The 27,021-nt window shown below is 47.2% G+C and overlaps 11 non-coding genes across 11 annotated transcripts; 1 reads left to right on the top strand and 10 right to left on the bottom strand.

Moving 5' to 3' along the window:
* Window positions 1-4,356: 4,356 nt before the first annotated feature.
* Window positions 4,357-4,570, bottom strand: LOC144945486 (small nucleolar RNA U3). Its single transcript, XR_013639675.1, has one exon. It is a non-coding gene; the product is annotated as a small nucleolar RNA U3 (small nucleolar RNA).
* A 467-nt stretch (window positions 4,571-5,037) lies between these two features.
* TRNAH-GUG (transfer RNA histidin (anticodon GUG)) lies at window positions 5,038-5,109 on the bottom strand. Its single transcript has one exon. It is a non-coding gene; the product is annotated as a tRNA-His (tRNA).
* Window positions 5,110-6,477: 1,368 nt separating this feature from the next.
* On the bottom strand, window positions 6,478-6,691 carry LOC144945487 (small nucleolar RNA U3). The gene has a single exon (XR_013639676.1). It is a non-coding gene; the product is annotated as a small nucleolar RNA U3 (small nucleolar RNA).
* A 442-nt stretch (window positions 6,692-7,133) lies between these two features.
* TRNAH-GUG (transfer RNA histidin (anticodon GUG)) lies at window positions 7,134-7,205 on the bottom strand. Its single transcript has one exon. It is a non-coding gene; the product is annotated as a tRNA-His (tRNA).
* Window positions 7,206-8,613: 1,408 nt separating this feature from the next.
* Window positions 8,614-8,827, bottom strand: LOC144945483 (small nucleolar RNA U3). The gene has a single exon (XR_013639672.1). It is a non-coding gene; the product is annotated as a small nucleolar RNA U3 (small nucleolar RNA).
* Window positions 8,828-11,388: 2,561 nt separating this feature from the next.
* LOC144945484 (small nucleolar RNA U3) lies at window positions 11,389-11,602 on the bottom strand. The gene has a single exon (XR_013639673.1). It is a non-coding gene; the product is annotated as a small nucleolar RNA U3 (small nucleolar RNA).
* An 807-nt stretch (window positions 11,603-12,409) lies between these two features.
* On the top strand, window positions 12,410-12,481 carry TRNAH-GUG (transfer RNA histidin (anticodon GUG)). Its single transcript has one exon. It is a non-coding gene; the product is annotated as a tRNA-His (tRNA).
* A 1,906-nt stretch (window positions 12,482-14,387) lies between these two features.
* Window positions 14,388-14,459, bottom strand: TRNAH-GUG (transfer RNA histidin (anticodon GUG)). The gene has a single exon. It is a non-coding gene; the product is annotated as a tRNA-His (tRNA).
* Window positions 14,460-19,382: 4,923 nt separating this feature from the next.
* LOC144945476 (small nucleolar RNA U3) lies at window positions 19,383-19,596 on the bottom strand. The gene has a single exon (XR_013639666.1). It is a non-coding gene; the product is annotated as a small nucleolar RNA U3 (small nucleolar RNA).
* Window positions 19,597-20,026: 430 nt separating this feature from the next.
* On the bottom strand, window positions 20,027-20,098 carry TRNAH-GUG (transfer RNA histidin (anticodon GUG)). The gene has a single exon. It is a non-coding gene; the product is annotated as a tRNA-His (tRNA).
* A 3,801-nt stretch (window positions 20,099-23,899) lies between these two features.
* On the bottom strand, window positions 23,900-24,113 carry LOC144945488 (small nucleolar RNA U3). The gene has a single exon (XR_013639677.1). It is a non-coding gene; the product is annotated as a small nucleolar RNA U3 (small nucleolar RNA).
* Window positions 24,114-27,021: the final 2,908 nt, after the last annotated feature.

The raw sequence follows: 27,021 nt of genomic DNA on the forward strand, positions 1-27,021 counted from the left end.
GACGGGAGTCTCCGGTTCTGCGTCGATTTTCGTAGATTGAACAAGATCTCGGTGGCTGATGCATATCCATTGCCTCGCATGGATGATTCCCTGGACGCCCTCTCGGGCGCGCGGTTCTTTTCGACTTTAGATTTGCTCTCCGGCTTCTGGCAATTGCCACTGGATGAGGCCTCTAGACCCAAAACAGCGTTCCGCACACCCCAGGGGTTGTTCGAGTTCAATCGGCTTTCTATGGGTCTCCATTCGGCCCCGGCCACCTTCCAGCGTCTCATGGAGATGGTCTTGGCGGGGCTGCAGTGGGAGTCTTGTCTAATCTACTTGGATGACGTTATTGTTTTTGGCCGTACGTTTGGCGAGCACTTGCAACGCCTTGAGGCGGTGTTCGTCAAAGTGCGTGCTGCTGGCTTGAAATTCAAACCCCAGAAATGCCACTTGCTACAACCATCGGTGAGGTATTTGGGACACATTGTTAGCACGTCAGGTGTCGCCACGGACCCGGATAAAACGGCTTGTGTCCGGACGTGGCCGACTCCCACATCTGTCGCGGAGGTGCGTAGCTTCGTTGGCTTCGCATCGTACTATCGTCGGTTTGTCCGCGATTTTGCGACCATTGCGAAGCCACTGCACGCCCTTTCCGCCAAAGGCCAAAGGTTTCACTGGGGCGCGGAGGAGGAGGCGGCTTTTGCGGCGCTTCGCACGGCCTTGGCGGATGCGCCGCCCTTGGGGTACCCGGATTTTACGAAACCCTTCCTGCTCGATACCGATGCCAGCGACACGGGAATTGGGGCTGTCCTGGCCCAGGTGGTCGACGAGGTTGAGAGGGTGGTAGCCTATGGCAGTCGCGTTCTGTCCTCGACGGAACAGCGATATTGTGTGACCCGGAGGGAACTTTTGGCCATAGTTTATTTTGTTCAGTTGTATAGACCATATTTGTACGGTAGGCTGTTTACGGTCCGAACCGACCACGCGGCCCTGCAATATTCGCTGAAGATTAGTCAGCCCTCGAGTCAGCTGTCTCGCTGGCTCGAAGTGCTCCAGGATTACCCCTTTGATGTAATCCACAGGAAGGGGACACAGCATGGAAATGCGGACGGTTTATCCCGATTGCCGGCAGGCGGTGGGTGTGCTTGCGCCCTGGGCTCTAGCCGTTGCAAGGCCCCAGGGGACGCCGCGGCCCAGTTGGTCGCGTCGGCCGAGGCGGACACCCCTCCAGGTGCGGCGTCGCCCGCGGATTTTGGCCTTGGACTTCCCCGGGAGGTATGGTCCGGCTTGCAGATGGAGGATTCCTCTCTGCTGAAGCTACGGCGCCGTGTCGGACATAAGGCCCGGAGCTCAGCTTCGTCGGCTGCCCCGGAGATCGCCATGCATGACGGACTACTCATGCGTTGGGATGCCCAATTGGAACGCTATTGTGTGGTTGTGCCCACTAGCCTGCGTGGTAAATTAACCCGAGCCATTCACGAGAAGCTTATGCACCTTGGCTACCACAAGACCTTATTGACCCTTAAGCGGGACTATTACTGGCCGGGTGTTGAGGGTGACGTGGCACTGATTTTAAAGGGTTGCCACGACTGCGCGCGGAGGAAGGCCCCAGTTGTCCGGGACCGGGCCCCGCTGCAGTCCATCCGGGTTTCTCGCGTTAATGAGCTCGTGGCGCTCGACATTTTGGGGCCATTCCCTGCATCCCAACGGGGCCACAAATACCTCTTGGTGGGCGTTGAGTACCTCACACGTTGGCCCATGGCATGGCCTTTGGTCGATCAGTTGGCCTCTTCTATCACCGAGGCCTTCGTCCAGGGGTACGTGTTTGACAAGGGCGTGCCGGAACAATTGTTGACTGACCAGGGGCGGAATTTCTCGTCTAGGTTGCTCAAGGAGGTGTGTGACCTCCTTGGGACCAAGAAAATCCGCACCTCGCCCTACCACCCCCAGTCAGACGGGATGGTAGAGCGCTTGAACCGCACCCTTACGTCCATGCTGTGCCACCAGGTGAACACGTCCCAGTCAGACTGGGACCTGTTCGTCCCGGGGGTCTTGGCGGCGTATCGGTTGGCCCCTCATGCCTCCACGGGATTTTCGCCTTTTTATTTGATGTACGGTAGGGAACTGGAGCCCCCGGTGCACGTCCAGATGGACGTTGGCTCCTCCAAGAAGGGGTCGGCGGTGCCGACCCCTTTGAAGGTCGCGCTTGACCGGCTGCGCGAGGCGCGACAGGCCGCTGCCGAGAATTCCGCAAGCCGGCAGGCGGCTAATGAGCGGCTGCCCAAACACCAGGCAGCTGGCCTCCCGTGGATAGCGGGTCAAAAAGCGTGGCTGCATTGTCCCCAGGTCCCCGTTGGCACATCGGCCAAATTGCATCGCCCTTGGCAGGGCCCCGTGGAGGTTGTGGAGGTCCGCCGGCCGCAATGCGTCCGGATTCGGTTCGGTCGCCGGCAGTGGATAGTGCACCCGTCCCGGCTCAAACGTTATGTTCCATCTACCCTGGGGGATCCACCCCCAATTCCGGAGCGGCCGGCTGATGATGTGTCCGGCGTGCCTGACCGGCCGGGTCTCGCTGACGGAGGTGACGTCCGACCTGTGTGTGTGCCCCCAGGCCCCTCCCGAGTGAGGCCGACAGAGACCCCCCGGTCACCGGAGGCCACGGCGGTGGGCCTGTTGCCCGCTGACGGGCCACCTGCACGGGAGACGGACATCATACGGGGGAGCGGGCCAGCAGCGCATACCCGCTCGAGGGGGATGCGGCTCCGGTGACGGCCCTGATGGCCGTTCAGCAGGCCCAGCCCCTGGCGCCCGTTCGGCGCTATCCGGCGGATGAGGCCTTCGGGGTCTATTTGTTTTGTTTTTTGTTGTTGCTGTTCTGCTTGAGGGGCCGTGCTGCCCTAAGGTTTAGTTTCTAGCAGCCGGTTATACCTTTAGGCACACGAACTCGTGAATATTCGGTCTTCGGTCCGGTGTGGGGCCCCGCTTGCGGGGTGCTTGCAGCCGGGTCGGCTGTTTTTTTTCACGGGGGGGGGTGATGTAGAGGAGTAGAGGAGAGTGGTGGCGTCGCGTGCACTGTCCGGTGCTGTGACATCACGGGACGTGGGGTCGCACGCGCCGGGCAGTGCACGTGACGTCTCGCCTCAGAGGGTATTTAAGGGAGACCCCGTGACGTAAGCGGGGTCACTGGAGGAACGGGGATAGTGGAAGGGGTGAAGAGGGAACCCTTATAGTGATACCTGTTAATAAACCCTGGCGGAAGCCCCTAACTCACCTCCGTCTCCGAGTACCTCCGTCTACAACAGCAACAACTACTTAACACCTATATTCGTGGGTTGTGGCATTAAGATCCGCGTAAAATGTCTATTTATGGATTAATTGTCCACGATTGAGAATCGAGAGTCTACTGTACATGTAAATATATGTCCTGGTCTTCAGATATATTATTTACAGAACAACGTTATGCCTGACACTTTGATCAACTTTCCAACCCTTTTCTGAAAAGGTAGATCAGATCCACAGCGAGTGACTAGTAACGTGGAATAATAGGCTATAAAGCAGCGAGCCTGCGTAGCTCGCCGTGATCGTATAGTGGTTAGTACTCTGCGTTGTGGCCGCAGCAACCTCGTTTCGAATCTGAGTCACGGCATTGTGGTGACAAAGACATGGCAGTGGCCGCTCTACTTTTGTGCATGTGCCATCACTCACTTTTCACACCTTCCTTTAAGCTGAAAAAACTAGCAATGTTGTTTCACGGAGCGGTGGGCTACACTGCCCGTTTCCATCACCTCGCTGTATCCGCTGGGCATGTCATCGCTTAAGATGAAACGTGATTACCTTGGCGATTACTGAAACAATTTTCGTCTCCATCCCTCTTGCTCTGTCTAGAAAAGGAGCTATTACAGGTAGGATCAACAGTTCCACACTGCCCACCAGGGATTATTTGTCTGTCTGTCGTGCATGGCCCCGCCCCACCAGAGCCCTCCCATTGGCTCGCGGGTGCCGACCAATGGGAGTGGTGGGTTGGATAAATAAATACAAAATTATTGAAATGAAAATAACATTTTACATCACTTTACCTTGCTGAGAGGAGTTGATAGCCTACGGGGATGGTGGTGAGGAAGGGGAGGAGTCGTGAACGGGGTATACACGGGTACGTGGTCACTCATCCTGACCCATACAAGTTCTAGCAAGCGCGTCGTATCCGTATACCAAATTCTACGTTTTCCAAAGCGGTCGTATACCGAGGAATGAGTGTATTTGACCACCCCATGAATGCCATTACATTATTATTGGGAGTAATATTTAAAAATGTGCGACACTAATGCCGGCTCTACCAAGAGAGCAAGCATCTATTTTTATTTCGCAAAGAAACCAACCCCTCAGCTTGCTGTGTCTCCCTCCCGCCACCCTTGCGAGCGGCAGGAACGGTCATCAATGGCGAGGAGCGGCTGCGTGAGCAGCACTCCAAGCCGGCTTCGCGCTCAGGAGGCACAGCTCCAACTCCTCATCGGGGCTGGTTGGTCCAGACACTTTAGAGCCCATTTCGTAAGTTGGAAACTATAGAAATGATCCCTGAAAGTATAGTCTTAGTGAAAACAGGTCGGCGCAGCGCTATATGTAGTCAGGCACAGTGGCTCTACGCTATGGGTACTGCGTGGTTTCCCAGCTAGACAGGTTTAGCACCTACAAATGTTAAACTTGATCAGTGTCAACATCAACATTAATTAAAAATGTTTATTTCACCTGCAAAGTCAACGATATAAATGATAAAAGCAGTTTACTACAACTGTGCCAACGGTGAAATGCATGGTGGGAGTCACCTCTCGACCTGGACCACGAGGCGTGGGTCAGAGGATGACAGCAGTTACATTTTGTGACTTAAAAAAGTAATAGATAAAACACGCACGCCTTTCTGCAAACGCGTGGATAAATCAACTAACCACGATAAACAAGGACAATAAAAAAACTAACCACTATAAACAAGGACGATAAAATAAACTAACCACTATGAACAATAAAACAACACAGGCCGCTGCCGTGTCTTTGTCGCCACAATGCCGTGACTCGGATTCGAACCGAGGTTGCTGCGGCCACAACGCAGAGTACTAACCACTATACGATCACGGCGAGCTACGCGGCCCACTGACTCCACCTGCAGGCAAAGAACTCTCTTGATCGCCTCCAGCACCACGCCAGACTTAATGGGCTCGTCCGACTGACAATTTGACATGAATTAATAACTCGTGGATTTCCCCTTCAGGCCAAATTAATCATCTTGGAAATGTTCATTACAAGTCACGTGCTTAAACCGACCAAATATGTGCTCCGATTCTGCGATCCATTTCGTGGGCGGAGTCTTCTGCGCGGGAGCATGAAATTGTTATCACTGAGCATGCACATCGATCGGTGATTTACACCTATATTCGTGGTTTGTGGCATTAAGATCCGCGTAAAATGCCTATTTATGGATTAATTGTCCACGATTGAGAATCGAGAGTCTACTGTACATGTAAATATATGTCCTGGTCTTCAGATATATTATTTACAGAACAACGTTATGCCTGACACTTTGATCAACTTTCCAACCCTTTTCTGAAAAGGTAGATCAGATCCACAGCGAGTGACTAGTAACGTGGAATAAGAGGCTATTAAGAGAGCTCTTTGTATGGCATAAAGCAGCGAGCCTGCGTAGCTCGCCGTGATCGTATAGTGGTTAGTACTCTGCGTTGTGGCCGCAGCAACCTCGGTTCGAATCTGAGTCACGGCATTGTGGTGACAAAGACATGGCAGTGGCCGCTCTACTTTTGTGCATGTGCCATCACTCACTTTTCACACCTTCCTTTAAGCTGAAAAAACTAGCAATGTTGTTTCACGGAGCGATGGGCTACACGGCCCGTTTCCATCACCTCGCTGTATCCGCTGGGCATGTCATCGCTTAAGATGAAACGTGATTACCTTGGCGATTACTGAAACAATTTTCGTCTCCATCCCTCTTGCTCTGTCTAGAAAAGGAGCTATTACAGGTAAGATCAACAGTTCCACACTGCCCACCAGGGATTATTTGTCTGTCTGTCGTGCATGGCCCCGCCCCACCAGAGCCCTCCCATTGGCTCGCGGGTGCCGACCAATGGGAGTGGTGGGTTGGATAAATAAATAAAAAATAATTGAAATGAAAATAACATTTTACATCACTTTACCTTGCTGAGAGGAGTTGATAGCCTACGAGGATGGTGGTGAGGAAGGGGAGGAGTCGTGAACGGGGTATACACGGGTACGTGGTCACTCATCCTGACCCATACAAGTTCTAGCAAGCGCGTCGTATCCGTATACCAAATTCGACGTATTCCAAACCGGTCGTATACCGAGGTATGAGTGTATGTGACCACCCCATGAATGCCATTACATTATTATTGTGAGTAATATTTAGAAATGTGCGACACTAATGCCGGCTCTACCAAGAGAGCAAGCATCTATTTTTATTTCGCAAAGAAACCAACCCCTCAGCTTGCTGTGTCTCCCTCCCGCCACCCTTGCGAGCGGCAGGAACGGTCATCAATGGCGAGGAGCGGCTGCGTGAGCAGCACTCCAAGCCGGCTTCGCGCTCAGGAGGCACAGCTCCAACTCCTCATCGGGGCTGGTTGGTCCAGACACTTTAGAGCCCATTTCGTAAGTTGGAAACTATAGAAATGATCCCTGAAAGTATAGTCTTAGTGAGAACATGTCGGCGCAGCGCTATATGTAGTCAGGTACAGTGGCTCTACGCTATGGGTACTGCGTGGTTTCCCAGCTAGACAGGTTTAGCACCTACAAATGTTAAACTTGATCAGTGTCAACATCAACATTAATTAAAAATGTTTATTTCACCTGCAAAGTCAACGATATAAATGATAAAAGCAGTTTACTACAACTGTGCCAACGGTGAAATGCATGGTGGGAGTCGCCTCTCGACCTGGACCACGAGGCGTGGGTCAGAGGATGACAGCAGTTACATTTTGTGACTTAAAAAAGTAATAGATAAAACACACACGCCTTTCTGCAAACGCGTGGATAAATCAACTAACCACGATAAACAAGGACAATAAAATAAACTAACCACTATGAACAAGGACAATAAAACAACGCAGGCCGCTGCCGTGTCTTTGTCGCCACAATGCCGTGACTCGGATTCGAACCGAGGTTGCTGCGGCCACAACGCAGAGTACTAACCACTATACGATCACGGCGAGCTACGCGGCCCACTGACTCCACCCCCAGGCAAAGAACTCTCTTGATCGCCTCCAGCACCACGCCAGACTTAATGGGCTCGTCCGACTGACAATTTGACATGAATTAATAACTCGTGGATTTCCCCTTCAGGCCAAATTAATCATCTTGGAAATGTTCATTACAAGTCACGTGCTTAAACCGACCAAATATGTGCTCCGATTCTGCGATCCATTTAGTGGGTGATGTCTTCTGCGCGGAAGCATGAAATTGTTATCACTGAACATGCACATGGATCGGTGATTTACACCTATATTCGTGGTTTGTAGCATTAAGATCCGCGTAAAATGTCTATTTATGGATTATCCACGATTGAGAATCGAGAGTCTATTGTACATGTAAATATGTGTCCTGGTCTTCAGATATATTATTTACAGAACAACGTTTTGCCTGACACTTTGATAAACTTTCCAACCCTTTTCTGAAAAGGTAGATAAGATCCCCAGCGAGTGACTAGTAACGTGGAATAAGAGGCTATTAAGAGAGCTCTTTGTATGGAATGAAACAGCGAGCCCGCGTAGCTCGTCGTGATCGTATAGTGGTTAGTACTCTGCGTTGTGGCCGCAGCAACCTCGGTTCGTATCCCGAGTCACGGCATTGTGGTGACAAAGACACGGCAGCGTCCGCTGTACTTTTGTGCATGTGCCACTCACTTTTCACAATTTTCTTAAAGCTGAAAAAACTAGCAATGTTGTTTCACGGAGCGGTGGGCTACACGGCCCGTTTCCATCACCTCGCTGTATCCGCTGGGCATGTCATCGCTTAAGATGAAACGTGATTACCTTGGCGATTACTGAAACAATTTTCGTCTCCATCCCTCTTGCTCTGTCTAGAAAAGGAGCTATTACAGGTAGGATCAACAGTTCCACACTGCCCACCAGGGATTATTTGTCTGTCTGTCGTGCATGGCCCCGCCCCACCAGAGCCCTCCCATTGGCTCGCGGGTGCCGACCAATGGGAGTGGTGGGTTGGATAAATAAATAAAAAATAATTGAAATGAAAATAACATTTTACATCACTTTACCTTGCTGAGAGGAGTTGATAGCCTACGGGGATGGTGGTGAGGAAGGGGAGGAGTCGTGAACGGGGTATACACGGGTACGTGGTCACTCATCCTGACCCATACAAGTTCTAGCAAGCGCGTCGTATCCATATACCAAATTCGACGTATTCCAAACCAGTCGTATACCGAGGTATGAGTGTATGTGACCACCCCATGAATGCCATTACATTATTATTGTGAGTAATATTTTAAAATGTGCGACACTAATGCCGGCTCTACCAAGAGAGCAAGCATCTATTTTTATTACTACTAATACTGGCTGTGCCTAGAGTGCAAATATCTGTTTTTATTTCGCAAAGAAACCAACCCCTCAGCTTGCTGTGCCTCCCTCCCACCACCCTTGCGAGCGGCAGGAACGGTCATCAATGGCGAGGAGCGGCTGCGTGAGCAGCACTCCAAGCCGGCTTCGCGCTCAGGAGGCACAGCTCCAACTCCTCATCGGGGCTGGTTGGTCCAGACACTTTAGAGCCCATTTCGTAAGTTGGAAACTATAGAAATGATCCCTGAAAGTATAGTCTTAGTGAGAACAGGTCGGCGCAGTGCTATGTGTAGTCAGGAAGACATTCGCTACGCTATGGGGCCTGTGTGGTTTCTCAGTTAGGTATATTTAGCACCTACAAATATTAAACTTGTTCAGTGTCAACATTACATTTAACATGTTTCATCACTAATATTATCAATTACTTGCCGAGACAACAAACGATGTAAACGATAAAAGTAGTTTACTATTACTGTGCGAACGGTGAAATGCATGGTGGGAGTCGCCTCTCGCTGCTGCCGACCTGGGCCACGAGGCGGCGCTGCTCGAGGAGTTCAGAGCGTGAGGCTGAGTCGTTATATTTTATTACTTCAAAATATAAACAGACTAGCGAGAAGTACCCGGCGTTACCCGGGAGAAAAAAAATATTAGTAAACTTCTCAAAATGTAAAAACATAACATATAGAAATGAAAATGAAACTTAGATTACCTCATTAATTCAAATAAAACCCAACGCGCGGTGGAAATAAAAACTGACGCTTTTGCGCCGAGATTCGATTCTTTAAATCGAGCAAAGGAATCGAAGGTCGTAGATTTCATTAGAATCGGCCTATTCCTGTTTAATCGATACCACAAACACTCACCAGATATCGATTCTCGCCAGTCGTGGATGCGGATTGACCCCACACACTGCATGGTCATCCCCCCCCCCGCCAAAATACAACATTCAATTTTTATACGTTTTACATTGTGTACAGTATGGGAGCTTAGCCACATGGCAAATTAAAAGTTTGTAGCCTAGTATATGATATCCATTATTTCCCCCCCCCCCATGGCCTACTGCCCTACGCGGAGGGTTTGGGGGGGGGGGGTGCGTGACGTCAGCAGGCGTACTGCGTGACGTTGCCAGATGCGGGTCACATGAAAGAGGTGACGTCACCGCTCACTTGCGTGCAAAATATATCCATGAATGCGCCCCCCCCCAAAACAAATATATATTAAAGTCTACTTTTATACTTTTTGCAGTGTGTACAGTCTGGAAAGTACCCCACATGCCAAATTTCAAGCTTGTTTCATGTTGGAAAGTTTGCTAAACATTTCGAACAGACACATTCACAAATTTACCTTTTTGTATATAGAAAAAACACAAATCCCTTCCAGCGCACGCGTTGCTAAATGAACTCACTGCTACAAACTAGGATAGTAAAACAACGCAGCCTGCTGCCGTGTCTTTGTCGCCACAATGCCGTGGCTCGAATTCGAACCGAGGTTGCTGCGGCCACAACGCAGAGCACTAACTATTCGATCACGGTGAGCTACGTTCATTACCTATGAAGAGCTCCCTTAATTGCCTCTTCCCCCATATCGCAAAAATCACTCGCTGGGATTTTCAACTACATTTTCAGAAGTTTTGGAAAGTTGATCAAGAAGAAAGGCAAATCGTTGATTTCAAGAGCAGGACATGTATTTACATTAACTCGAATCAGCAGCAGTATTCCGGAAAAACGTCGGACGAGCCCATTGAGTGAGTCTGGCGTGCGTGGTGCTTGAGGCGATCAAGAGAGTTATTTGCCTGGGGGTGGAGTCAGTGGGCCGCGTAGCTCGCCGTGATCGTATAGTGGTTAGTACTCTGCGTTGTGGCCGCAGCAACCTCGGTTAGAATCCGAGTCACGGCATTGTGGTGACAAAGATACGGCAGCAGCCGCTCTACTTTTGTGCATGCGCCATCACTCACTTTTCACAATTTTATTAAAGTTGAAAAAAATAGCAATGCTGTTTCACGGAGCGGTGGGCTACACGGCCCGTTTCTATCACCTCGCTTGTATCCGCTGGGCATGTCATCACTTGAGATGAAACGTGATTACCTCGGCAACAATTTTCGTCTCTATTCGTCTCGCTTTGTCTAGAAAAGGAACTATTTGACCACCCCATGGATGCCATTACATTACTGTGAGCAGCTTTTGAAATATACAGGGTGTTTCAAAACGATGGACCTGATTTAAAATCGCTAAATCTCTGCAACCACGAACCGCCTATGAATGAAACTCTTACCATTTGAAAAGGAGGGGCACAGAGTTTCAAATGATTACCGCGAGATGTCTCTCCCAGCGCACAAACAGCCCCTAGCCTCAGTCCTTCGCAAGACGGTGACCCCGTAACAAAAGGGGCGTTTTGCGTTCTGCAGTTCAGGAAGACTGAATCCGTAATCGAGGTGCAGCGTGCGTTTCAACGGCGTTTTGGCATTGATCCGCCAATGTTAAAGAGCATTCGTCGTTGGTATCGACAATTTTAGGCAACAGGCTGTTGATGTAAGGGGAAGAGCACAAGGCGACCACGAAGAAGATACTTTGAGAGGCATTTGGGACGAATTAAACTATCGTCTCGATGTTGTCCGCACATAGAGCATTTCTAAAATGATTAGTAAAACTTGATAACTCATAAAAACCGTTTGTAACTTTTTGTGGAATTGTAACATGTTGACATCGTGAAATATACTGCTTTTAAATTGGGTCCATCTTTTTGAAACACCCTGTATCCTTAAAAAATTGTGCTGGCTCTACCCAACAGTACAAATATCTGTTTTTATTTCGCGAAGAAACCAACCCCTCAGCTTGCTGTGCCTCCCTCCCACCACCCTTGCGAGCGGCAGGAACGGTCATCAATGGCGAGGAGCGGCTGCGTGAGCAGCACTCCAAGCCGGCTTCGCGCTCAGGAGGCACAGCTCCAACTCCTCATCGGGGCTGGTTGGTCCAGACACTTTAGAGCCCATTTCGTAAGTTGGAAACTATAGAAATGATCCCTGAAAGTATAGTCTTAGTGAGAACAGGTCGGCGCAGCGCTATATGTAGTCAGGTACAGTGGCTCTACGCTATGGGTACTGTGTGGTTTCCCAGCTGGGCAGGTTTAGCACCTACAAATATTAAACTTGTTCAGTGTCAACATTAAATTTAACATGGTTCATCACTAATATTATCAATTACTTGCAGGGACAACAAGCGATGTAAACGATAAAAGTAGATTACTACAACTGTGCGAACGGCGAAATGCATGGTGGGAGTCGCTCCTCGCTGCTGCTGCCGCCCTGGGCCACGAGGCGGCGCTGCTCGAGGAGTTCAGAGCGTGAGTCGTTACATTTTCTGACTTCAAAATAAAAACAGACAAAAACACAAATCCCTTACAGCGCACGCGTTGCTAAATTAACTCACTGCTACAAACTAAGATAGTAAAACAATGCAGCCCGCTGCCGTGCCTTTGTCGCCACAAAGCCGTGGCTTTAATTCGAACCGAGGTTGCTGCGGCCACAACGCAGAGCACTAACTATTCGATCACGGTGAGCTACGTTCATTAACTATGAAGAGCTCCCTTAATTGCCTCTTCCCCCGTGTCACAAAAATCACTCGCTGGGATTTTTATCTACCTTTTCAGAGAAGGGTTTGGAAAGTTAATCAAGGAGAAAGGCAAAACGTTGATTTCAAGAGCAGGACATGTATTTACATTAACTCGAATCAGCAGCAGTATTCCGGAAAAACGTCGGACGAGCCCATTGAGTGAGTCTGGCGTGGTGCTGGAGGTGACCAAGAGAGTTATTTGCCTGCAGGTGGAGTCAGTGGGCCGCGTAGCTCGCCGTGATCGTATAGTGGTTAGTACTCTGCGTTGTGGCTGCAGCAACCTCGGTTCGAATCCGAGTCACGGCATTGTGGTGACAAAGACACAGCAGTGGCCTGAGTTGTTTTCTTTGTCCCAATTTCTAGAGGTGAGTGGTCCATAAGAAAGTGTTTTTTTTGGGGTATATCGCGTAAATATAAATGTGTCGTTAAACCCACCACACCCAACACAGCCAGTTCGTAAGCAAAACATGCAAATTGGTTGCTACTTCAGCACACCAGAGTGTTGGAGAGTAAATCCACACCATTTACAATTCGAGTATGACGTCTTGCTGATCACAACCGGCGTCACCAGGCGATCGCCAGAATTGTCAAGAAGTACAGTATTGACTTATTTGCAATTCTGGGGGGAAGAGCTCTTATACAAAGCCGGTCCTGTGTTGCAAACCGTGGTTGTATCGTGGATAATTCGAGAAATGGGAAGCATCTGTACTCATATGTGGCACAATTTTGATGGTATTGAATAATTAAATTCCTAATCAAAATTAATCGTGTAAATAATTATAACCAATGCACGTGTGACATGGATAGTTCACGTTTATTACCCGCTTACGATGGCGATGTTATGCAGTCTGCCCCATTTGGCAGTCGCAAAATGTGTAACGTTCATTGTTTAATTAGTTCAACGGCTCACTAATGATGTGTGAGGTGATCGACCATGGGCCACGTCGTTACTATATGATCACGGCGAGCTCCGCGTACCACATAGAAATAGCTCTCTTAATCTTAAGAGCTCTCTTTATTTCTGCTTACACCATAAAATCACGTACGTGCTTTTTTCGCGCTCAGGAGGCACAGCTCCAACTCCTCATCGGGGCTGGTTGGTCCAGACACTTTAGAGCCCATTTCGTAAGTTGGAAACTATAGAAATTATATTCTTGGTTCTTTCGGTAAAGTAGTAGGTTTTTACTGGTACAAACCTGACACCTTTATACAAGGCATCATATGTTTGCAATAACCACAACACAAGCAGTCAAAATGCAAACAAATAGAAACTCTGATAATGATAAGCACTGTCCTTGAAGTTGATTGGTCCACACCCGAGACAGCTTTTCTTAGAGCCTAGTCTCCATTGGTGTTGGACCAAGTAAAGTCAGGTAGCAGGGAGATGATAAAATAATATTTAAAAAATTCTCACAACTTTCGATTGCAACACAAGCAATCAGCATCAGGAGTGAAATGCACAGCAAGAAAATTTGAAAAAAGAGGCGGTTTTTCCACCTGAAAGTATTGTCTTAGAACAGGTCTGCGCAGCCCTATATATAGTCAGAAACACTATCTCTACGCTATGGGTCCCATTACAGTAGGGGCGAAATTACTTGCACAAACGTTCAATGTACACAGTATGTTAAACTTAACATATTTACATATACTGTACAATTCACCATGAAATTAGCAAGCTTACATAACGACCGTAACAACTATTAATCTCCTGCAGTAATAACATTTTGATGGTGAAGTGCATTGTGGGAACTAACTCGCTGTAGCTTCCGACCTTCTACGCTATAGGTCCTTTCACAAGCCGGCGGCAGGAAGACACGATGCGATTATTACACGTGCTCTGTGTATCACTCTTTACATAATATGGCCTTAAACTACACACATGTGAATTTATATAAAAAGTAATCGGTGATAACAGTTGTGACGTTGCTGCTACTCAGGGATTTGCATTGCAATTAATTACAGGGAAATGCGTTGCAAGGCTCGCTTTTCGCTGATTGCTGCCACCTATCGGGCCCACGAGGCGAAGCTCGCTCCACACACACCACAGCGGCTCGAGTTAAGCACATTTCTATCATAGACACAAAACAATTGACAGTTTCTAACAAACGACACGGCTCAATTGGCAACGTTAAAATTACCGCACTCAGCGGGCCGCGTGCGAAAAGAATGCCAAAAAACGTAGCGGGCCGCTGCCGTGTCTTTGTCGCCACAATGCCGTGACTCGGATTCGAACCGAGGTTGCTGCGGCCACAACGCAGAGTACTAACCACTATACGATCACGGCGAGCTACGCGGCCCACTGACTCCACCCCCGGCAAAGAGCTCTCTTGATCGCCACGTGGACGCTGCCCCTACAAACCTGATTTGAGACTTTCCTGAGTGCAGGAATTCCATCCTCTTTGATTCTTTCGGTAAAGTCACGTAGGTGTAAAATAAAACGAATCGCGGCGTTTCGGGCGCAACACAAGCGCCCGTCATCCCAACGTCGTGATTTATTTTATTTTAAACCTACGTGACTTTACCGAAAGAATAAAAAAATATGAGAATTTCAAAGTCGAATATTTTTTTTAAAACGTGTCCCACTCCAAACAGAAAAACACTTTCACCGCTTCCTTCATTGCATGTCTACAGTCTACGTGTGTCCAGCGACTAAGCACGTGGTGATTGTGAGTGTTGTCATTTTTGCCGGAACTAATCGCAGACAAAAGTTGCCGACGTGGCTCGAGGATTTCCATCGCAATGGTTCCAACTCCTCGTATTGCGCAATCGAGGTCTCGTCACTCCGCACACAGGAGGTTTTGCGACTTATAACGAAGCTAAGGAAACGTATCCGAGATGGCGACCGCCAGGGAGATGGAGCGAAGACCTCAATCTACAGGCGTCAGGTGGATTGTTATACATCGAAGGATCGTAAGAGATGGTGGCGATGTGGGGAGGGTGTCATCCCGCAATGGATTGACCATGGACCCTAGCTGCCAGTGCTATTCAGTGGCCTAAAATAGAATGTTTCGCTCCGGATGATCGCTGCAAAGTATGACCTGTGTTTTGATTTAGTGTGCTGATCTTAAAGGTGCATTGAAAAATTATAATACTCCGATTGATGCTACTGCTGTTGTGGAGTGGCTCATGCAGCCAGCTATGGCTGCAGGGTTTAGTGGTACATGTTGATTATGTCATTGTGAAAATTCCGTAACAGTTCCTATGATCACTGTTTCATTGCTTTCATGGCTTTATTTTGGTGATTTCGAAAAGTGTATTGGTGTAGCCATGTTTGTTTGTTGTAGTACGGAGTAAGACTGATGGCAATAATCTAAGTTGTCTTGTGGTTGTTGTTGTTCATCTTCTTGGTTCTTTCGGTAAAGTCACGTAGAAGGGAAGTAATAAAATAATAAAATAATTCTCACGACGTTTCGGCCACAACGCAAGCAGCCGTCCTCAGGCGAAGAACATGTCTGTCGATAAGACAGAGTCTGACTGTCTATTACTATGTTTAATTTTTATTATTTTATTACTTCCCTTCTACGTGACTTTACCGAAAGAACCAAGAAGATGAATCCCTGCCGTCACGAAAGCTTTAAATCGAAAAGTTGTTGTTGTTTGACTTGCATCCCACTGGGATTTTTGCACACAGCATTGGTGTACGGTGTTTTTCTGCAATATTTTGCTGTCTTTTCTTGGATTTTCTGTTTGCACTTAGTCACATATTCACTTTAAGATGTTTTCTTGTTCATGTTTTTGTTTTTTGTTTGTTGCGGTTGCACCCGATTCAAGAGCCGAATGGCTCACAGGGCTATATCTAATAAATGAACTTGAACTTGATGATGGTGATTGTATATTACATTGCATGCATAGTTTATAAGTTTGCAGGTCATGGTACACAGGTAAACGAAAGTGGCCGCTGAGTGGCACTGATGTGTGCCTGTCACCAGGTCCGTCTTTCACGCGTGTCACAAAAAGTCATGGAGTGCCACGGCAGTGGCACTCCAAACATGGAGTGCCACTGCCACGGCAGTGGCACTCCATGTTTTGTCATGTGCTTTTTTGGCATTAAAGAGGTGAGTGTTGTCATTTTAATGTGGTTTAAACACATTCCTGTGGAGGGAGCTGGTAGGAACGTTGGGTTGCTCGGTCAATGGCCAGGGTCAACGGCGGCGTGGTGTATTCTGGAAATATGGCCGACTGTGAGGGCGGGCACAAGCCGGCGTGAGTAGTAGGTTAAACGTTGAGTTTTATAAGGGCATCACGGGGTGACCAGCCCCTCCCCACCCAGCCCCACCCCTCCCCAACCAGCCCCACCCCACCCAGCCCCTCCCCACCCCACCCAACCCCTCCCCACCCTCTCCTCTCCACCCAGCCCCACCCCTCCCATTTTTGGATGCACGACGGACGGACAGAATAAACCCCTGTGGGCTGGTGTAACCAGGGGGTTCCTACCAGTATTACCTTCATGTTGGCTATGATGTATATGCGTGGTTCAGCTCCTCATTATTTGAATAAAAATGTTCAAAGTTATCAACAAGTCACTGATCTTACCCACGTGAAGATATCAGTGTCACTCAAATTTCCCGTCCCTGCAATCTTATTTCTGGGTGATCATTGACGATCAAAACTAAATAAAATCAGAAAGATGAATTCTTACAACATATTTTTTAGGTATCTGCCTCTGTGTTCTATGAATAAAGGGCCAATTTGCAAAACGTCATCTATATTTTAAGGCAGTATTAATCAATTGTGCGTTGACTCTTTTTGAGGAGTGTTTTTTTAGATGTCACGTGTCAGTACAAACAGGGATGTGAAATCTTGAGTGACACCGATGCCTTTATGCGGGTAAGAGCACTGGCGGAGCCAGTGGGGGGTGGGGTGGCACGTGCCCCCCCAATGATCCGATCGAAATCTCTAATTTTGATCGGATCATTGGGGTTTATTAATAACTAGCTTTACTACCCGGCTTCGTCCGAGATTTGGATTCTTGTCTTGGATTAACACACGGCCTACGCGGAGGGTGGGGGGGAGGGATGCGTGACGTCAGCAGGCACACTGCGTGACACTGCCGCATGCGGGTGACATCACAGATGTGACGTCACCGCTCACTTGCCGTGCAAACAAAATATATCCATTATTGCGCCCCCCCCCCCCCCAAATACAAAGGTCTTATTTTTATACTTTTTGCATTGTGTACAGGCTGGAAGCTACCCACATGCCAAATTTCAAGTTTGTTGCATGTCGGGAAGTACGCTAAACATTTCGAACAGACACATTCACAAATTTCGCTTTCATATATATATAAGAATAAGATAAGATAAATCGGCATTTTGCGACTCCCACTGCCACTGTGCAGCATATTATTACGTGCCAGGGACTCTATGAGATGATAGGACAATAGTCTGAGTCCATAATTGGCAATAAGTAACGGCAAAGCAGTTATAAGTGACTCAGAATTTTGCGCAGTTGCGTATACAGTACACGACTTCCCTGAAGGCAAACACCTTCAGCGAGCGCGATGCCGATCACACACGGTTCGAATTCGACCCTCGATCGATGGCTGTGCCATCGCCGCACACGCGTCGAATAAAAAGCAAGGGACAAGTCCTTACTTACGAACAACTATAATTTTTCATTGCTGGAGGGGTTGTCCCCCCTACCTGAAAATCCTGGTTCCGCCATTGGGTAAGAGCAGTGGCTTGTTGATGACCTGACACATTTTCGATTTTAAAAAATGAACAGCTAAACCTCATCAGCAACATGAAGCTAAATAAACCAAGTTAAAATGACAACACTCAGCAGACAAGACCAAACATTGGAAAAATGCTGCCGTGTCGTTTTGCCACAATGCCATGACTCAGATTTGAACCAAGGTTGCTGCAGCCACAACACAGAGTACTAACCACAATACAATCACTGGAAGCTATGCAGACTTGCTGGCTGTACAGTACTTATCATAGATGCCTCTTTCGGAGCATCTCAGTTGGGTTCTACTTTAGTCTCTAACCGGAATCCGCAATGCGTCTTCAAGTAGAGGCCGTTGTAAAATTTAAAGGGGCGGTAAAACATTACATTTAAAAAACAATCACTTTCCCACTCAAGACTAGGAAATGCGCTGGAATAAGCAGCAGAATTTCAGTAAAAACATCGAAGAGCCCACTGAGTGGCTGGCGTGGGGCTAGTGTCGATCAAGAGAGATCCTAGCGGGATGTGAAGCCAGTGGGCTGTGTAGCCCGCATGTGATCGCATCGTGGTTAGGACTCTGTGTTGTGGCTACAGCAACCTTGGTTCGAATGTGAGTCATGGAATTGTGGTGACAAAGACACAGCAGCGGCCACTGAAGTTTTGTTTCTCTGATCTGTGACCATTAACACTGGACAGAATAAGCAAGATCAACTTTCACAACACCTTTTTAAAAATATCTTCTTCTGTATGTTGGTGTGAAAGCCATTTCCCCAAAGTGCACCCATTTGTACAGTGTACTTTTTTAGATGGTGTGAGATTTAACAATGTGTTGAGTTTTTTTGGGTTTGGAGATATCACGTGTTGGTACCGTACTATTTTAATAGTGGGGGTTGTTCAGGGGCGCCTGTGCCCCCCTCACAACCTTTCAAAATTTGAAGCTTTCGTGACTGCAAGGATTCATATTCTTAGGTTTTTTCGGTAAAGTCACGTAGATAAAAAATTAATAAAAGTATTTTATTTTAATATGATTTTATTTCATTTTACTTTTATTAATACCCCTCAAAACCATTTACGGCCTTCGGCCAGGAAAGTCACGAAACCATTTTCACACGAACGACGCATTCACGCAAGCACCCGATGCTCCGTTTTGAAGTTTTAAAATGAAACATCTTTGAATTGTATTATGAAAAGGATATTTCGCGTGAATTTTCTCTCGTCTGATCTGTGACCATGGACACTGGACATAATAAGCAAGATGAACTTTCCCAAAACCATTTTTAATATATTTTCTTCTGTGTGTGGTGTGTAAAGCCATTTCCCCAACGGACGCCTATTTATAACACTGTACTGCTTTTATACGGTGTTATTTAACCATGTGTTAAATATTTTTGAGGATGGTAACGTTAAGACATTTGAGACAAAAAACACGAACAACAGCTAAACGACTCCAACCACCCAATATGAAAGGGGGGCCATTATTGCACTTCCTCTGTAATACGATAAAACAATAAAATCTCCCCTTGATTCAAATAAAAAACCAACCCCTCAGCTTGCTGTGCCTCCCTCCCGCCACCCTTGCGAGCGGCAGGAACGGTCATCAATGGCGAGGAGCGGCTGCGTGAGCAGCACTCCAAGCCGGCTTCGCGCTCAGGAGGCACAGCTCCAACTCCTCATCGGGGCTGGTTGGTCCAGACACTTTAGAGCCCATTTCGTAAGTTGGAAACTATAGAAATGATCCCTGAAAGTATAGTCTTAGTGAGAACAGGTCGGCGCAGCGCTATATGTAGTCAGGTACAGTGGCTCTACGCTATGGGTACTGTGTGGTTTCCCAGATAGGTAGATTTAACACCTACAAATGTTTGACTTGTTCAGTGTCAACATCAACATTAACTGTAATTTAAAATGTTTATGTCACCTGCAAAGTCAACGATGTAAAGGATAAAAGTAGTTTATGACAACTGTGCTAACGGTGAACTGCATGGTGGGAGTCGCCTCTCGACCTGGACCACGAGACAGCGCTGCTCGAGGAGTTCAGGGGATGTCAGCAGTTACATTTTCTGACTTTAAAAAAAGTAACTGATAAAACAAGCACACCTTTCTGCAAACGCGTGGCTAAATAAACTAACCACTATAAACAAGGGCAATAAAACAACGCAGGCCGCTGCCGTGTCTTTGTCACCACAATACCGTGACTCGGATTCGAACCGAGGTTGCTGCGGCCACAACGCAGAGTACTAACCACTATACGATCACGGCGAGCTACGCGGCCCACTGGCTCCTCCTGCAGGCAAAGAACTCTCTTGATCGCCTCCAGCACCACGCCAGACTCACTCAATGGGCGCTTCTGACGTTTTATCAGAATACTGCTGCTGATCTTCGTACGGCAAACTTAACATCTCTTAATGGTCGACCGCTTGTGCATCAGATCTTATTTATTCACCATGTACTTACAAAAAAATCAGCAGACTACCTGCTGGATCTCCTCACTGTTTCGAAGAACAAATGTGACCTAAGGTCTTCGCTCATTTACCAGCTTCACATTCCCTATTGCCGTACAAATACTGGAGGAAGGGCCTTTGCTATTGATGCCCCCAGGGTCTGGAATGCTATCGCCAAACACATTCCTGCAGAGGGAGCTGGTAGGAACGTTGGGTTGCTCGGTCAATGGCCAGGGTCAACAGCGGCGTGGTGTATTCCGCAAATATGCCCGACTGTGAGGGCGGGCACAAGCCGGCGTGAGTAGGTTAAACGTTGAGTTTTATAAGGGCACCACGGGGTGACCAGCCCCTCCCCACCCAGCCCCACCCCTCCCCACCCAGCCCCACCCCACCCAGCCCCACCCTCCCCACCCAGCCCCTCCCTGCACGACGGACACAATAATCCCCTGTGGGCTGGTGTAACCAGGAGGTTCCTACCAGTATAAACTGAAACTTGGATCACTACCTGTGAGATCTTCACTCAAAACTGATCTAGAGGAGTTGTACACTTCTAGCTGCCACTGCTATTCACTGGCCCGAAATCAAATGTATCACTCCTGATGACCACTGCAAAGTTTTTATTAGTTTGCTGATCTTTAAAGGTGCATTGAAATGTTTTGATACTCCTACTGATACTCCTGCTGTTATGGAGTGACCCATGCTGCCAGCTATGGTTGCAAAGTTAGGTCTTACATGTTATTTATATCGTTTATTATTACATTTTAATCACAGTTCCTGATAACTGTTACATTGTTTTTATCGCTTTATTTCGCTGATTCAGAAAACGTTTTGGTTTAGCCATATTTGTTTGTTGTAGTACAGAGTTAGACTGATAACTTTAATCTAAATAGTTTTATGGTTGTTATTGTTTGACTTGCATCCCACTGGGATTTTTGCACACAGCGTTGAAACGCGGTGCTTTTTCTGGAAGACTTTGATGTTTTTTCCTGGATTTTTCTGTTGCACGTAGTCACTTTAAGATGTTTCTTGTTCATGTTTTTGTTTGTTGCGGTTGCACCCGATTCAAGAGCCGCATGGCTCACAGGGCTATACCTAATACATTAACTGAACTGAATCGATTATCCGCGTGCGGTTTATCCGATTTGCAAATAAACCGCGTGCCTGAGAATTTGACATGAATTAATAACTCGCGGATTTCTCCTTAAGGCCAATTTAATAATCTAACAACAGTTAAACATTGTTTTTCTTGAAAATGTTCATTACAAGTCACGTGCTTAAACCGACCAAATATGTGCTCCGGTTAGTTCGAAAGCCACGTGATCGCCCCTATAGTGAAGTAGTTGTATATCTTTACAACAGTGGGTGGAGTCTGATGTTGATTGGCGTGGCTCTGCTATCCATTTAGTGGGCGGAGTCTTCTGCGCGGGAGCATGAAAGTGTTGTCACTGAGCATGCACACCGATCGGTAATGTACACCTATATTCGTGGAGAATGTATATTTATGGATTAACCGTGATTTATAATTATCCACGGCTGTCCTCCCTTCCATTAGCGTGGATAATCCAGAGTATACTGCACATGTAAATATATGTCATGGCCTTGAGATACATTTTTAACAAAACAACGTTTTGTCTGTCCCCTTGATCAACTTTAGAACCATTTTCTGAAAGGGTAGATAAGATCCCACACGAGTGACGTTGAAGAAGAGGCGATTAAGAGAGCTCTTTGTATAGAATAAAAGCAGCAAGCCTGTGTAGCTTGCTGTGATTGTGTAGTGGTTAGAACTCTGCGTTGTGGCTGCAACAACCTCGGTTCAAATCCGAGTCATGGCATTGTGGTGACAAAGATACGGCAGTGGCCTCTCCATGTGTGTGCATGTGCCATCACTCAATTTTCTTAACGCTGGAAAAATAGCAATGCTGTTAAACGGCCCCGTTTCCATTACCTCGCTCTATCCGCTGGGCATGTCATCGCTTGAGATGAAACGTGATCACGTTGGCAATTCACCTTGTACGAGGCAGTTACAGAAACAATGTTCGCCTCACGTGACGTGGTTCTCTCTGCATTGCTCTGCCTAAAAAACACGTTCCTTCGCAGTGGGCAGGTAGGAACTTGGTTGGACAACGCATTCGTGCACGACAGACAAATAATCCCTGGTGGAAGCTGTTGTTCCGACCTGTATAAGTGTAGAGAATAGTAAGTATACTGAAGATGCTATGCAGTTTACACTTTAGTTTTTTTATGTAGTTTATACTTTAGTTTTCTACGTGGTTGTTTAGTAACTGCAGCTACATACTATTAACATTCCTTTCCTTTGTTAATGCTACCCCCTGCACCCTCCCTTTGGTGCTGCTGATCCTGCATAATGCATGGGCATAATATGACTTTGAAACCCCCCCGCCCACCTCCTACGCATTTCCCATGAATATGCTAAATTCCTCTTGATATGCACATTATTTTTGTTAAGGCGCTCGTCTTCCACCTCCAACCCAGCTTATATATAAGCTCCTAGCTTGGCAGTGTCTCATTCTTCACCTGAAGACGGCTGCTTGCGTTGTAGCCGAAACGTCGTGAGAATTATTTTATTATGTTTTATTTTTATTATTTTATTACTTCCCTTCTAGGTGACTTTACCGAAAGAACCAAGAAGATGAATCCCTGCAGTCACGAAAGCTTTAAATCGAAATGTATAAGTGTAGTGTAGAGTGTAGCAGAGGTGGGACAAAGTCATTGTTATGCAAGTCCAAGTCGAGTCGCAAGTCATCAAATTCATGACTCGAGTCTGACTCGAGTCCAAGTCACATGACTCGAGTCCACATCTCAGAGGTGGGACAAAGTCATTGTTATGCAAGTCCAAGTCGAGTCGCAAGTCATCAAATTCATGACTCGAGTCTGACTCGAGTCCAAGTCACATGACTCGAGTCCACATCTCAGAGGTGGGACAAAGTCATTGTTATGCAAGTCCAAGTCGAGTCGCAAGTCATCAAATTCATGACTCGAGTCTGACTCGAGTCCAAGTCACATGACTCGAGTCCACATCTCAGAGGTGGGACAAAGTCATTGTTATGCAAGTCCAAGTCGAGTCGCAAGTCATCAAATTCATGACTCGAGTCTGACTCGAGTCCAAGTCACATGACTCGAGTCCACACCTCTGGTGTGTAGGTTAAACGTTGAGTTTTATAAGGGCACCACGGGGTAACCAGCCCCACCCCTCCCACCCCCAACTGAATCACCTTAAGGCTGGGAATGTTGAAATAAACACGAGGCAAAAAGATCCGCTTTTTTCTGTTCAAGGCTTCCATTTTATGAATGGAGCCAACCACCCCCAGTTCCATTTTGTGAATGAAACATCGCCCGTCTCCTCATTGGCCCGAGTCCCGGCGGTGCCCCCCCCCCCCCTCTATCAACCCCAACCTCCCATTGGTCGACGCCCCCCGAGCCAATGGGAGGGCAATGGTGGCGCAGGGCCATGCACGACAGACAAATAATCCCTGGTGGGCAGTGTTGTTCCTACCTGTATGAACAATGTATTTGAAAGACACGCGGAACAGCAAGCCACTGCTTTTATCCACATAAATACGTCTCTAAAAACATCTATTTTTATTTCGCAAAGAAACCAACCCCTCAGCTTGCTGTGCCTCCCTCCCGCCACCCTTGCGAGCGGCAGGAACGGTAATCAATGGCGAGGAGCGGCTGCGTGAGCAGCACTCCAAGCCGGCTTCGCGCTCAGGAGGCACAGCTCCAACTCCTCATCGGGGCTGGTTGGTCCAGACACTTTAGAGCCCATTTCGTAAGTTGGAAACTATAGAAATGATCCCTGAAAGTATAGTCTTAGTCTTCTTGGTTCTTTCGGTAAAGTCACGTAGAAGGGAAGTAATAAAATAATAAAAATAAAACATAAAACAATTCTCACGACGTTTCGGCCACAACGCAAGCAGCCGTCCTCAGGCGAAGAATGAGAACATTATCAAGCTAGGAGCTTATATAGGTGTAGCGAGGAGGAGCGCCTTAACAAAAGAATGTGCATATGAAGAGGAATTTAGCATACCAATGGGCAATGCATAGGAGGTGGGCGGAGGGGTTTCAAAGTCGCATTATGCCCATGCATTATGCAGGATCAACAGCACCACGGGGGGGCGCAAGGAACAGCGTTAATAAAGGAAAGGAATGTTAGTGATATGTAGCTGCATTTGCCAAACAACCACGTAGAAAGCCAACATCTTCATGGAGAAATTTGAGACGGACGCCATCCAGACTGCCACTCTACGCCCGACCTTATGGAAGAGATACGTAGACGACACTTTTGTCATCTGGCCACATGGCCGGCCTGCTCTAGACCAATTTCTCGACCACATCAATTCCATACACCCAGCCATCAGATTCACCATGGAAGTCGAAAATGATGGCAAGCTACCCTTTTTGGATGTCCTAATCAAAAGGAGACCTGATGGTTCAATGAGCCACTCTGTCTACAGGAAAGCCACCCACACGGATGCTTATCTAAAACCGGATTCCCACCACCATCCATCCCAGAAGAATTCCCTCATCAAGACTCTATATCATAGAGCCCAATGCATCTCCGACCATGAACACATTTCCAGTGAACTCAAACTCGTACGCCAAGCTCTTAAAGCTAATGGTTACTCCGACTACACAATCCGCAAAGCCATCACTCCAACCATCAAGAAAGATCCTGTTGAGGAGCCTTTCAAGACCATCACCTTACCCTACATTGCTGGGGTCACAAAAAAGATCTCCAAAATCCTGATTAAACACAAGATCCAGGTCCGATTCAACACAGTACATAAAATCCGTGATCTGGTACCGTCTGTAAAAGATGTGATTCCAGACATACAGTACCCTGGCGTCTACAAACTAAGTTGCCTCTGTGGTAGCAGTTACATTGGGGAAACCAAACGACACGTCTCAGACCGCATTCGTGAACATAAAGCTGATCTAAAACACGGTAGGACAAACACCTCAGCCGTGGCAGACCACTGTTACAACTCAGTGGGCTCACATGACATTGACTTCTCCAAGACGGAGGTTCTCTGCAAGCCATCTGGCTATCATGAGAGATTCGTTCATGAGGCGATCCACATATACAAACACAGAGACAATTTTAACCGAGAAGATGGATTCAGGCTTAGCAATCATTGGAAGGACGTAATAAACCATTTCGATACACATTAGGGTGAGTTAAATAATACATAGTGTTATATTAAAATGTATAAAGTATAGGGTGGTTTACAGCAATACAGTATATAATTTAATGTTGGGTTTATCTATGGCAGTATATAGTACTGTATATGCTAAGAGAATAAAGTTTAGATGGAAGTATATTATATACTTCTTACGACGTAGAATTGTAATTTATTATTTGTTGTTAGTAACTCAGCTTATTGTAGAGTATAGTAAGTATCAGTTTATATTTTAGTTTTTTATGTAGTTTTCACTTTGGTTTTCTACGTGGTTGTTTGGCAAATGCAGCTACATATCACTAACATTCCTTTCCTTTATTAACGCTGTTCCTTGCGCCCCCCCGTGGTGCTGTTGATCCTGCATAATGCATGGGCATAATGCGACTTTGAAACCCCTCCGCCCACCTCCTATGCATTGCCCATTGGTATGCTAAATTCCTCTTCATATGCACATTCTTTTGTTAAGGCGCTCCTCCTCGCTACACCTATATAAGCTCCTAGCTTGATAATGTTCTCATTCTTCGCCTGAGGACGGCTGCTTGCGTTGTGGCCGAAACGTCGTGAGAATTGTTTTATTATGTTTTATTTTTATTATTTTATTACTTCCCTTCTACGTGACTTTACCGAAAGAACCAAGAAGATGAATCCCTGCAGTCACGAAAGCTTTAAATCGAAATATAGTCTTAGTGAGAACAGGTCGACGCAGCGCTATATGTAGTCAGGTAAATTACCTCTACGCTATGGGTACTGTGTGGTTTCCCAGATAGGTAGATTTAGCACCTACACATTTTTTACTTGTTCAGTGTCAACATCGACATTAACTGTAATTTAAAATGTTTATATCACCTGCAAAGTCAACGATATAAAGGTTAAAAGCAGTTTACTACAACTGCGCTAACGGTGAAATGCATGGTGGGAGTCGCCTCTCGACCTGGGCCACGAGGCAGCGCTGCTCGAGGAGTTCAGAGCGTGGGTCAGGGGATGACAGCAGTTACATTTTCTGACTTTAAAAATTACAGATAAAACACGCACGCCTCTCTGCTAACGCGTGGCTAAACACGTTCCTTCGGAGTGGACAGGTAGGAACTTGGTTGGACAACACATTCGTGCACGACAGACAAATAATCCCTGGTGGGCAGGGTGGAACCTGTTGTTCCTACCTGTAAAAGTAACAGATAAAACACGCACGCCTTTCTGCAAACACGTGGCTAAATAAACTAACCACTATGAACAAGGGCAATAAAACAACGCAGGCTGCTGCCGTGTCTTTGTCGCCACAATGCCGTGATTCGGATTCGAACCGAGGTTGCTGCGGCCACAACGCAGAGTACTAACCACTATACGATCACGGCGAGCTACACGGCCCACTGGCTCCACCCCCAGGCAAATAACTCTCTTGATCGCCTCCAGCACCACGCCAGACTCACTCAATGGGCTCGTCCGACGTTTTATTGGAATACGACTGCTGATCTTAGGGGCCGTCCATAAATGACGTCACGCGATTTTGGATGATTGTTGACCCACCCCCCCTCGTCACACG

This window comes from Lampetra fluviatilis, chromosome 37 (genome assembly GCF_964198595.1).
Source record: "Lampetra fluviatilis chromosome 37, kcLamFluv1.1, whole genome shotgun sequence".
Taxonomy (NCBI): Eukaryota; Metazoa; Chordata; class Hyperoartia; order Petromyzontiformes; family Petromyzontidae; genus Lampetra; species Lampetra fluviatilis.